The sequence below is a fragment of the Durio zibethinus genome, chromosome 1, assembly GCF_047325235.1.
Source record: "Durio zibethinus cultivar Kanyao isolate XHJ-2024 chromosome 1, ASM4732523v1, whole genome shotgun sequence".
Taxonomy (NCBI): domain Eukaryota; kingdom Viridiplantae; phylum Streptophyta; class Magnoliopsida; order Malvales; family Malvaceae; genus Durio; species Durio zibethinus.
The window spans coordinates 7,850,831-7,864,111 of NC_143162.1; the positions used below are offsets into that span (position 1 = coordinate 7,850,831).

At 22.4% G+C, this 13,281-nt stretch overlaps 1 non-coding gene across 1 annotated transcript; it reads left to right on the forward strand.

Moving 5' to 3' along the window:
- Positions 1 to 9,619: 9,619 nt before the first annotated feature.
- Positions 9,620 to 9,726, forward strand: LOC149520320 (small nucleolar RNA R71). The gene has a single exon (XR_016326698.1). It is a non-coding gene; the product is annotated as a small nucleolar RNA R71 (small nucleolar RNA).
- The last annotated feature ends 3,555 nt before the right edge of the window (positions 9,727 to 13,281 follow it).

Genomic DNA, 13,281 nt, shown 5'->3' on the forward strand with positions numbered 1-13,281 from the left:
ATCAATTTTTAAATTAATAAAAAATATAATTACTTTTAATTTTAATATTTAATTAAATTTAAAATGATAATATGTCAAAGATATTACATGTATATTTATAAAAAAAATAAAAATACCTTATAATATATGCACTTTAATAACTCAAATAAATTAAAATAAATATTTATATTTAAACATCCAATACATTAGTTTTTCTTATTTAGGAAGAAGAACCAACGTATTCACGTTGCCCTTTACTTTTTGTATTTTTTTTATTTTTTAAATTAAATATTTAAACTTTTTTTTTATTTTTTTAAACATAAAACATAAAGGATAACGTTAGGTTCTCCTTTAAGAAAAATAACAAAATAAGGTGTTAAAATAAATTTATTTATTAATTGAGATAAAAAAATAATTAATAAAAATGTCAATCTTTTAAATAAATTAAATAAAAGTATTTATTAATTGATATTATAACAAAAAAAAGGTAAAAACTGTCAATCTTTATATGTATTATTGCTTTTTACCCCAATATTTAATTAAATATAAAATTATAATATTTACAAAAAAAACATATTATATGTATATTTAATAAAAAAACATAAAACTACCTTACAAAATTATAATGTGTACAAAAAAATATTATATGCATATTTATAAAAAGAAATAATAATAAAAAATAAGGTATCAAAATAAATTTATTTATTAATAGAGATAACAAAAAATAATTAATTAAAAATGTCAATATTTTAAATAAATAAAAAAATAATTTATTAATTTATATTTAAAAAATAATTAATTAAAATTGTCTATCTTTTAAATTAATAAAAATATAATTGTTTTTTACCCCAATATTTTATTGAAATTTATAATATTTACGAAAACATATTATATGTATATTAAATCCCTTACATTTAATTGAATATAAATAATTGAATATAAAATTAAAATATGAATATACAAAATACTTATATTTAATAAAAATTATATAAAGCTATTTTATAATATATGGACGTGAATAATCTTAAGAAACAAAGGTAAATATGTATATTTAAAAATTGTGTTTGATAGTTCATCCATTTAAATATTTTTTTCTTATATTTATTAATAAACATGAAAGTTTGAACTTTTATCAATTTGTAATTATCAAATTAATAATACATATTTTTATTATTTTTATATTAAAAATTTTTAATTAATTAATTTTATTATAATATAAAATATAATAAATATTATATATTTTACTAATTATATGATATTGTGATACAAAATAATAAATATTTATATTACATCATCTCATTTCGTTTTTTTTTTTTTTTGTAATTGTACTTGGAATTTTCTTATTAGAATATTATGGATGGATAGCTTTTGACTTTTCGTCTTTCATCTTTCATCTTTCATCTTTCATATATATATATATATATATATATAAATTTTTTTTTCTTTTTCTTTACTTTTTACAAAAAACATCAAATCAAAAATAAATAAAAAAATCAACTACCATCCTTTTCCCCTTTTCTATTTCTTCTCCTATTATTTTTTTTCTATTTCTTTTCTTTTTTAAAAGTAATCAATACAAAAAAAAAAAAAAAAAATCGTATCAGGGCTGTCTATTGTCAACTTAAGCATTGACATGTCTCTCGCGTCAATTTTTTAAAATCTATCAATTTTTAGTGTAAAAGAGAAGTTGGTGATGATACGATGCATATTTATCTATCTATATAATTAATTTTACATATTTACAGAGATTTCATGGGGGTGCCACATAGCATTTTTCTTTTTTATTTATTTTTTCTTTTTTAATATTTAATAAATATTTTTTGTTTTTAAAATTTTTATATGATATTTATTTGATACTATTAATTAAACAATTTTTTCTTTTTTTGTTTTTTTATGCATGTCATCTGAATTAGATAGATTTTGATTCGTTCGAATTCAATTAAGTGTATTTTTTTTTTTAATTTGAGATCAGATTAAATTTTTTCAAAAATTGAAATCAAATCGAATACAAGTTTAAAGTATTTCACGAACATATATAAATATATATATTTTATTATTTATTTAATTTATATTTATATATTATATTAAAAATTTATTATTTAATATTTTAATTTAATAAATTCATGTGGCATTCTCATTTGGTTCTTTTTTTTTTTTGGTCATTTCTTTCATTTTTTATTTTTTAATTAGATAAATTTTGTAAAAAAAAATTATATTTTACAACAAAATGAATTGATTGATAGGAACAACAAAATAATTAGTATATGATGAGTTTTAATTCGTCTTGATTCGATATGAACATTTTTTTTTTGTAAAAAATAGTATTAATTCAAGTTGGGTTTGTTCTTTATTTAGAATAGCAGTAATAAATCAAAAATGGATTTAAGGTGCTATATCCCAAATCATTTCGTAATATATATAAAAGTATTTTTTATTATTTATTTAATTTTATATTTATAGATATGTATTATATTAATAAAATTATTATTTTATATCTTAATTTAAGATATAACTATTTTAAATTTAATTTAGATGTCTACTTGGCACCCCATTATCTCTCTTTCCTTTTTTTTATTTGTTTATTTCTCCTTTTTCCCTTTTATTGTTTTTTTATTTCTTTATTTAATAAAGTTATCATTTAATACCTTAAATTAAAAGACTAATATTTTAAACTCAATTTAAATGTTTAGTACCTTTATAAGTCATATTTTCCTTTATTTTTTTCTCTTTTTTGTTTTAATCTTTGTTTTTTTTTTTTTGTTTTTTTATCTGTTTTGGTTTTAATTTTTTTTTATTTAAATTATTTTTTTTTTAAAAAAAAGGCCCATGAAAATGGCCACGTAGCACTCCATTTGGTTATTTCTTTTCATATTTTTTGTATTTTTAGTTATATAAATTTTGTAATAAAAGATGTTAATAAATAGATATGTTAAAATAATTCATATCTAACAATTTTCAATCCATTTCAATTTGATTGAAGGTAATTTTTTAAAATCAAGATCGAGTTAGGATAAATTAAGTTTTTTTTTAGAAAAATGAGATTGAGGCTAAAACTTGTTTAGAGGTGCTATATCCTTACTTGTTTTAAGGTGTATAAAGAAATATATATATATATTATTAACTTTTAGTTTATATTTATATATTATATTAGCCAAATTATTAATTGATACCTTAATTTAAAAAATTAATATTTTAGACTTAATTAGATTGTCAAAGTGTCACCCTTTATTAATTTTTTTTATTTTTTGTTTTTTTTCCTTTTTCAATTTTTTGATTCTTTTTTTTTAATTAGATAAATTTTGTGAAATAAAAAAGATCAATTAAGGTATCCACATGTCACTTGATTTTTTTTTTTTTACTTTTTTGTAATTAACTAAATTTTGTAAAAAAAATCGACAAATAAAGATAACAAAACAAAAAATATAAACCCGCAACAATAACTAGTATTAATTTAGTCTAATATATAAATCTTGCAAGATTGAAGTTACAGTTGGAGTACAAATGTCATTTCTTGCTTTTCTTTTTTTTTTTTTTTTGACCTTTTTTCATTTTGTAAATATTTAATAATTTTAAAAAATTATAAAAAAATATATAATTTAAAGATCTTATTTTTGTGTGTGAGACTTAACAAACTTTCCTTTTGTCCTTTTTCTTTTTTAACCTTTTTTAAACTCCTTTTTTTTTTCTTTTTTCACTTTTAAAAAAAATATTTAATAAATATTTTTAATTTTTTTTGTTATGTGAAACCATCTGGATAATAAAAGTACATCACGTATTTTTTTTTTACTTTTTTTTCTTTTATTTTTTATATAACTAATAAATAATTTTTTATATTTTAATTTTTTTGTGAGACCAACTAAATATCAAAGATATGATACATGTCAGATAATTTGATTATTTTTTCACTTTCCGTTTTTATTATTTTCTTTATTTACTTTTTCGTTGTTTCCTATTTAAATATTTAATAAATATTTTTAAAAATATTAAATTTCTTAAATATGAAGTCTATTTGATATTATTATTATTTAAAATATGTAATTTTTTTTTAATTTGATAATTTTTAAAGAAAAAGATTCTTTTTCTTTTCTTTTATACAAATAACGTCAAATCAATAATAAAAAAAATAAACCACCTGTCCTTAAGCCCTTTTTGTCTTTCTTTTTCCTATTTCTTTTCTTTGCTAAAAGTAATCAATAAAAAAATGATATCATGATTGTTTATTTGTAGCTTAAGCATTGATGCGTCACTTGCTCTATTTTTCTCAAAAACTTATCAATCTTTAATGTAAAAAACAAATGAATTGTCGGTGATGAGAACCATATTTATCTATCTATACAATGAATTTTGTATATGTACGGAGGTTCCATGGGATGCCGTGTAACATTTCCTTGCATTTTTTTTCTATATTTTATTTTTTAATATTTAATAAATATTTTTATTTTAAAAATTTTTGTGTGGTATCTACTTAATATTATTAATTAAACATATATTTTTTTCTTAATTTTTTCGTTTATGCATATTGTATGTATTCAATGGATTTCAATTCGTCTAAATTTAATATATACTTTTTTTTAATTTTGATCTAATTAAGTATTTTTTTTTTTAAATTAAGATCATATCAAATACGAGTTTAGAGTATTTTGCCCTTTTTGGACATATATAAATATATACTTTATTATTTATTTAATTTTATATTTATCTATTATATTAATATAGTTATTATTTAATACCTTAACTTAATAAATCTACATGATATTTTTATTTGGCTCTTTTTTTCTTTTTTGCCACTTTTTTTTTAAAGTTTTTTATTTTTTTTAATTACATAAATTTTGTAAAAAAATTTTTATTTTACTACAAAATGAATAGATTGATAAGAATGACAAAACAATCAGTATTTGATGAATTTTAATTTATCTTGATTCAATGTGAGAGTTTTTTGTAAAAAAAAAAAAAAATCGAGTCAAGTTGGATTTATTCTTTATTTATGAATATGAAAATGGGTCAAAAATAGATTACGGTGCTTTGTTTCAAGCTATTTCGTAGTATATATAAAAGTATATATTTTATTATTTAATTAATTTTATATTTATAAATATGTATTATATTAATAAATTTATTATTTTATACCTTAATTTAATATATTACCATTTACCGTTTTAAACTCAATTTGGATGTCCACATGGCACTCCCATTATCTCTCTATTCCTTTTTTTCTTTGTTTAATTTTTTTTACTTTAAATTAATAAAGTTATTATTGATATCTTAATTTAAGAAATTAATATTTTAAGTTCAATTTGAATGTCCATATAGTATCCCAACGGGCCTTATTTTCCTTCTTTTTTTTTTTCTCTTTTTGTTGTTTTTGTTTTTGTTTTTAATTTTAATTTTAATTTTTGTTTTTTTGTTTTTTTTATGTCTTTTTAGTTAAAATAATTTTGTAAAAAAAAAGGCCATAAAAAGTGTCCGCGTAGCAATCCCATTTGACTTTTTTTTTTATATTTTTTGTATTTTTTAATTAGATAAATTTTGTAACAAAAGGAGTTAATTGATAGATATGCCAAAATAATTCATATTCGACGAATTTTGATTCATACTAATTTGAGAAGGTGATTTTTTAAAATTGAGATTGAGTAAGGATGGATCGAGCTTTTTTTCAGAAAAATGAGATCGAGGCTAAAACATTTTTAGGGTATTCTATCATAACCCATTTCAAGGTATATATAAAAGTATATATTTTATTATTAATTTAATTTTATATTTATCTATTATATTAATAAAATTATTATTTGATACCTTAGTTTAAGAAATTAATATTTTAAGTTCAATAAGGATGTCCAAATGTCACCCTTTTGATTTTTTTTTCTCATTTTTATTTTTCTGTTTGTCTTTTTCACTTTTTGAGTTCTCTTATTTTTATTTTTTATTTAGAAAATTTTTGCACAAAAAAAAAAAAAGACCAATTGAAGTATCCACGTGTTGGCTCCAATTGGTTTTTTTTTTTACCTTTTTTTAATTAGCTAAATTTGTAACAAAAAAAAATTGATAAATAAGGATAACCAAACAAAAAGGTTGACCCGTAGCAACATGAGGTATCCTTCTAATGTAATACATAAATCTTGTAGATTTGAGGTGTGGAGAAAATCTCATTTTCTTGCTTTTTTTTTTTGTTTTTTTTTTACTTTTTCTTTTTTTAAATATTTATAATTTTTTTTAAAATTATAAAACTATATTTTATACTTAGATCACTCAAATCAACAAAACTAAACATTATTATACACGCTCATAAAGTAAAAAATTACATTAACTTTCATTCCTACACATCACATAATACAAAGTTAACCATAAATATAGATTCACAAGAAATTCCTTTAAAAACAAGCTCTTAATATCTTATGATCATCCACATACATGAAATTACTCCATCTTTAATTTATAAATGTAACTTAAATAAAAAAAATGTAAAACATTTCATCACACTTCAACTTAAAGACAAAATAAAATTTATAGGTTCACTTTCTCTTTCTCTTTCTATTAATGTTAAACTTACATACTTGACTCAAGATCAAAAAGTCTTTTAGACTTGTAATGTAAGACTTCGGTTAAGATAGGAAAAAAAAATTTTAGACTTAATATCCTTTTAGCTTACTTTTTCGCAATTTCTTGAACTCAGTGAAAGTTGAGAAATTTTTTAAACTTTTGAACTTTGAGTCATCATTTTTTATTCACTGCAATTTTTGTCTTTTTTTTTTTTTCACATAGCCATTTTTGGCTTTATTAAGGCTTAGCTTAACTTTTCTTTTTGCCAATTTTTTTCCATTCCTGACACCTCTCTTCCTCTCAAATATATAAAAATATCCAAACTTAAGTAAGCTCATTTTGGGTTAGGGTAAAACAAAAAGAAAGGATAATATCAAAGAAAAAGGCATTAGCTTATTATGTGGCTAAATAAACAAAGAAAAAGAAATATATAAAAAATCTCAAAATAAAGAGTATTAGGGATGCATAAAAATGGTGAGTTCAAAAAGCTCAAAAGCTCTAAAAAAAAATACCTAAATCATCTCTTAAGTAAAATATAATTTAGGATTTTACCTCGAGGGTTGAGTAGGTAAATTCTAGAGTTATATTTATATATTTAAACTTCCATGTAACTTAATATCTCACAAACTCTTCATAAGAATCATAACATTTCATTGAAAGAGAAAAAAACATATGCATAAAAATCATGCCTAAAGAAAACCATGCTTACGAATTTATTCCAAGCTTTAACATGTTCATAACTAACTTCATATCATACTCAAGCCACTTTTTGAAAATTCATGAAAAATGGACTAGGTTTGCATAATAATGAGATCTAGTATGTCAATTTGGTTTGAAAGCAAAAATACGTCAAAATTTTCAAAGGCATATTTAAGTTCACAAAGCATTCTTTCCCCCTAACACTTACTTTAAACCATAAATCAATTAAAGGAAAAGAAATACTCCTCAATTTTGCTTGAAAGCTTAATCATCTTTTGTATGAAGCATCTCATTACATTTCTTTCATCCTTACAAAACTCTAAAAACACTAAAAAAGATCAAAGCATACCTATAAAAATAAAAATAAACATAAAAAAAGTAATGAACAATTAAAATAAAACTTGAATTGCTTCTTAAGTAGTGCTAAGTTAGGTCAAGCTTGACCATTCCTAAATCTAATAAATTATCTTATCCTTTCAAAAGAGAGTTTACCTTATTGCTTTCTTCTTTAAGGAATTGCATACATAGAGCTAGAATTATGATGCGTCCTATTTCTCCTAACTAAGACAACATAGACTAGATTGGAATTCATCACAGGTTTAACATTTCTAAGACTAAAGGTTATGAATCTTACTAGGTTGTCTAGATTAAGAGGTTTGGCAATCATCTTAGAATCCCTAAGGTTTTTTTTTTCCTTTATTTTTGTTATTAAATGTACATCATCTTCTTCCCTAATGATAGCATACCCCTCATATACAAATTACATTTTTTTATCTTTAAATCTATGGGTAAAGTCACAGTTATATATATCAATTTAGGCTTTTAAAGTTAAAAAAAAATATATACCTAATAATAAAAAGGCTTCATCTTCTTCTATATTTAAAATTATGAAATCTATAGGAAAGCATACTTACTAACTTTCACCAATGCATTCTTTAAAATCCCTTGTGGCTTTTTAGTAGATCTATCGATAAACTTTAGAATGCAAGTCATGAGTTTCAGCTTTCCATATCCTTGCTACATAAAAACGATTAAAGGTATAAGATTAATGCTAGATCCTAAATCATAAAAAGCATTATCAAAATTTAAGTGACTAATTTTGTAAGAAATAATGAAACCCCTTAGATCATTTGCTTTTAAGGAAAGAGTTGCTAAAGTTTAAAACTATAATTTTTCACAAATAGGGCACTTTTCAACTCCTTAAGTATCTCCATTGAAATCAACTTTGGTGTAAATGGTGTTATATCAAAAAATTATCTATTGGTAAACATTCATGGGGTCATTCTTATCCGTTTTACTTTTTGAATCTCTTTTTTGTTGAATCTTCTCTTCTTGAACTTCCTATTCAGTTTCAAGTTGGATGCTTTCTAACAATGTTTCCTAACTTGTACAAACATTACTTTTTCTTTAGTAGATCCTTTAATGTATTCTTCAAGCTCTTCTTCATACACCATCTCAAAACTTTTTCCTCCTCATAAGGTTTAATATCTTCAAAGGTTTCTAATTTTATTGGTTTAAAATTGTCTAAAGTTTTTCTTTCCAATATTAACAACTCTTTCTTGATTGAGTATGCCTCTGGATGTTTTACAAAATTGGGAAGGTTTATCACCACAGGCTATCAATTATATCTTCATCATCATATTCATTCATCTTATCATCCACAAAGAAATAGATAGCATTGTATGTTTTCTTACCTTTATCTTTTAAGGTTGGACTTAGTATTGTTGAGCAATGTTCCTATAAAGCGGTTAGCTATGACTTGGGCTAGTTGACTTATTTGATTTTCAAGATTTTTTATTGATGTAGCTTGGCTTTGAATGTTGGCATTCTTGACTTACATCAATTAAGTCAATATATCCTTAAAATTGGATCTTTTTTTCTTAAGACAAGTTAAATAGTTGTAGATTAAGGTAAATTTTGTTGTTTTGGTTTGTGGATTGGTGATTATATTGATTTCAAAAAAAGTTGAGATGGTTTCGCCAGCCTGGGTTGTAAGTATTGCTATAAAGGTTATATGTGGGTTTGGACTGTTGGGCATATTGAACTGGTTCTATTTTAAATTGACACTTATCACTGAAATGAGGTCTTTCACAAATATTACATGAAACAAAAGGGTTCTAGATTGTATTGACAAGGTTGGCTTGATATTAGGATCCTAAAGCTTCTATCTTTTAGGTTAAAATAGCCAATTAAAAGTTTATGAAGTAATAACATTAATCTCAAAAAAATTAGTAAATTTCTTGTTTACTTTTCTTTCTATACCCCATTGATAGTTATTAGTGGCCATCTCAACAATCAACTTATAAGCCTCTTCAATAGTCTTACTCATGATAGATTCTGTAAAGTTGTTCTCACATGTGATGTAAGACCATTGTAAAAAATTTTGATTTAAAACCATTAAAGTAGACCGTGATGTAGGCATTTCCTTAATAATTCCTTAAATTTTTCCTAAGCATCATATAGATTTTCGTCATCTACTTGCATGAATGTGGTGATCTCATTTATCAACTTGGTTATCTTAGTTGGTGGAAAGAACTTTGTAAGAAATTTTTGTACTAAGTTATCTCAAGTTGTAATTGAGACTGATGGTAGTAAAGACAACAACTTTTCATCTTGTTCCTAAGAGAAAAAAAAAAAAGTCTTAGTCGGATTGCGTTGTCAAAAATACCATTACATTTAAAAATATCACATAATTCTAAGAAATTAGATAGATAGAGGTTAGGATCATTGCTTGATAGCCCTTTAAACTGTATAAAAGGTTGGACCACTTAGATAATCGAAGGCTTGATCTCGAAGTTAATTACTTGAATAGCTAACTTTTAAATCGATGATTGGAAACCATTGGCATTGAAGACTACATAATCTCTCAAGGTTTTTCGAGCTTCATTGTTTGTGTTTGCTATTAGACAGGTACATGTGTTGTAGCTTGCTTTTTCTTTCTTCGTCTGAATGTTCTTTCAATTTTTTAATCAATTAGAACTAGTTCTAGACTTTTCAAACTGTCATACAAACAAAAAAAGATCAAAACAAAATAAAGCAAAGAAAAAGTAAGGGTTTAGATTACAAAAAGTGAGAAAATCTTTATTGATATTGAATAAAAAACACAGCTATAATCCCCAGCAATAATGCCAAAAACTTGATAGCCTATTTTTGCAATAACTGTAAGTACACAGATCGATCAAATAATAAAGTGATTAGTATTTAAATATCATCTTCCATAAGATTATAGATTATAATGTTGGGTGGATTCAAGTACCAAAGATGAAATCCTAAACTCTTATATCTAAACAAATGAAATTTTAAGATGATTTGCAAAAAAAAATTTGAAAGCAATGTAGTCTTTGATTTTACTTTACCAACTGTCACTTGATAAACATAAGACAATAGCCAAAGCTAGATCTAAGAAAATAACTTTGAAACTCTCAAAAATTTGTAAAAAAAAGGATAAAGTTATCAAAATTATATTGCATAAAAGAAAGACTTGAAAGCAAAAAATTACATGAACTAAAACTTAGAAAGAAATAAAGTAAGATTGCTAAAATTTATAAAGTATCAAACAATGTTGTCACACAAAAGAAATAAAGCTTTTAAGAAAAAAAAAACTTGAATGAAGAATGCTTTTATTAAAAAAAAAGAATTATAAAAGATATTTAGTTATTGACAAATCTGTCACTTAAGCCAATAATAAAAGAAAACTAACAGAAAAGTTTGAAGAGAAAAAAGGTAGAAGAATGGTGAGACATGAGATGATTTACAAGTGAATAAGCCTAGCCTATTATAAGCATAGATTCAGTTAGATGATGGGGATAAGATTACAAGAATTTGTACCTTACTCAAATGCTCAAGGATGTGGCTTTCTTGATTTTCAAAGGAGCTTGGTCGAATGGGACTCTTCATACTTGAAGAGTCATAGCTGAATAGAGGCTTTTGGGAAACAATCTTGGTTGTGTGACCTCGTTGAGAGTCTATCTTGATGCAATATTCTTCATATGTTCAACTAATGCAGGATTTTCAAAATAAGATAATTGAATTTCATCTAAACTTCTTTAATTCAAATGGTAAGAATTCTTTTTTTATCACAACTCTTCATTGGATAAGCTAAAAAGTCCTTCTTGGATGAAAATTCCTTTGGTCGGATGTCTTAGTGTCCATATGAGTTTAAACTTACATAAAATCCTCTTGAAATGAATATAGCTGAATATGATGGAACATAAAAGAGTATTTGTACATGTAAACTTCTCATTTAGCCACATGAATTAGTGATGATGAATTAATAAGGTTCGGCTATTAGCTTTCTTGTATGGTTGAATGTGCACTTTGCATGCTTGCATGCGTAGATTGCATGTTTTCCTCATTTAATGGCTTTAAACCCTAAAAAGTAAGAAAATAACATTAAACCACCAAAAATTAACCAAATTTTAAATTTTATCACCAATTTTAACATGTAAAAACATTGTATTTTTAAAAGCTATCATATAGTAATGTAGCATTTTTGTAATTATGGTTAAAGGTATTATAGTAATTTTGATAAATTATAATATGAGAAGTATTTCTGTAATTATGATCAAAAGATATTTAATAATTTTGCCTAATTATAATATTAGGGATATTTTTGTAATTATGATAAGAAAGGCATTATAGTAATTTTGGTAAATTATGATTAAAGGGTATTTTCATAATCATGGTTATAGGGGCATCATAGCCTTTAACTACTTATGTTAAAATGGTATTTAATAATTATCTTAAAAGGAGTATTATAATAATTGTAGTTAATTATATAAAAATAAATAGCACAATCAATTTGGATCCATATAATTCAATTGTGAAGTAATTGAAAGGACCTTATGATTTTCTCAAAAGTGATTGATTTCATATAATTGTACGAATGTTAAAATTCAATGAATAATTATGAAATAATAAAAAATATATTTTTATAATTATGCTTTGAGGATATTATAGTAATTTCAGTTAATTATAAAATGAGAGATATTTTCATAATTATGTTAGAAGAAGCATTGTATGAACCAATCAAAAGAGTATTTTTTGTAATTATGATTAAAAGGTATTATAATAATTTTAGTCAAATATAATATTAAAGATATTTTCATAATTATGATAAAAAAATTTTATATAAACAAGTCTTAAACAAAAAATTATTAAAAACGATAATTTTTAACTTTTAAAAGCATTTATTAAATAATTTTAAAGAAAAAAAAAGTAAAACTCAAAAAATGATATATAATAGTTAAAACAAAAAGGGAACTGTAAACCGCATATCATTCAAATATGTTAAAAAAAAACTAAAAAAATTAAATAATATTTAAAAAAAGAAAATTTGAAAAAGATAAAAAAAGAAAAAAAAAAAAAAAACTTAGATTTAGTAGGCTTATACACAAAAATACAATCTTTGCAAATATATATATATATATTATGATTTTTTAAAAAATTTATTAATTTTTTTAAAAGAAAAAAAGTAAAAAATTAAAAAAGCAAAAAATGAAAAATATAGATGAACCTAAATGTGTAAATGATATATTAGTACTCGCAAGTTATTCGGATTTAATTTGAATTAAATTTGAATTCATTTTTATTATTATCGAGTCGAGTTCGAATACGAGTAACTCGACTTATCGATTAAGTCGAGTTTTAATATTCTTATATCCGATTTAAGTAGTTTACGAGTCTAACCGAATTTTTATATTTAAATATATTTGTATTATCTTAATTAATAAAATATATCAAATTCTAGTTCGAGTACAAATAATTAAGTTTTTATCGAATATAAAAATTAAGTTTATTTTTACATATTAATCGAGTTTAATCGAAAGAGTTCAATAATTCAATTTTTATCTCGAGCTAAAAAAATTTCACTTAAATTCGATTCGAATTTTAAATCTCAAATTTTAAATCTATTTCGATCTCAAATTTAATATTATATCGATCCGAACTCGATCAATTACATTTCAAAATAAATCAATAAAATAAAAACACGTGCTTTCGATAATGTCAGTCCGTACATTTGCTTTCAAACAGAAAAGGAATAAAAACTAAAAAAGAAAAAAGAGG